Here is an 814-nt window from a genome sequence, read left to right as displayed (position 1 = left end):
AGTCGTCTAAATTAGATAAAAATTAATAAAGAAAGCACAATGTGTTTGGTGAATACTGGAGAAGACGTGTCGCTAATGACCGAAAGTATAGTAAAGGAAAAATTCCCGACACACAAAGTGCAAAATAGTTCAATTTAGCGTTATGGCTTGGGTAATGTCAGCACGGCAGTATTGGACGAAATTACAGCAGAAATGGAAGTTGATGAATTGACAACAAAACACAAATTTTTAATTGTAGCAGATGAAAAAACTAATACTAACGTAATTCTGAGATATGATTTTTTGAAGAAATTTAAAGTAGTTATAAGTGCTGGAAGCTATGCGTTCACAGATGCGTATGATAGTTCATATGGAGAGAATTACAATATTTATAATGTGGTTAGTACCGATACTGAGATCGACGTTGCGCCGAAGTATAAAGAAACTGTAATGCAATGTATCAACAATTATAAACCAGGGGACAACACAGCAGCCAGTCCAATTAAATTAAGAATTGTATTAAATTGCAATAATATAGTATTCCGTGAAAGACTCAGTCGATTAGCAGTACCAGAACAGGAATTCGTACGAAATCAAGTAAATGAGTGACTAAAGCAAGGTGTTGTACGAAACTCGTGCTCCGATGTGGCAAGCAAAGTACTATTAGCAAAGAAAAAAGATGGTAGCTTCAGATTGTGCGTAGATTTTCGAAAATTGAATACGTTGGTACTGAGAGATAGGTCTTCGTTACCGATAATCGAGGATGTTCTTGAAAATATACAGGCGGCCAAATATTTTACAATGATGGATCTAAAAAATGATTTCTTTCATGTGG

This window comes from Teleopsis dalmanni, chromosome 1, assembly GCF_002237135.1.
Source record: "Teleopsis dalmanni isolate 2A chromosome 1, ASM223713v2, whole genome shotgun sequence".
In the NCBI taxonomy this organism is placed as follows: domain Eukaryota; kingdom Metazoa; phylum Arthropoda; class Insecta; order Diptera; family Diopsidae; genus Teleopsis; species Teleopsis dalmanni.
This window is presented reverse-complemented; position numbering follows the sequence as displayed.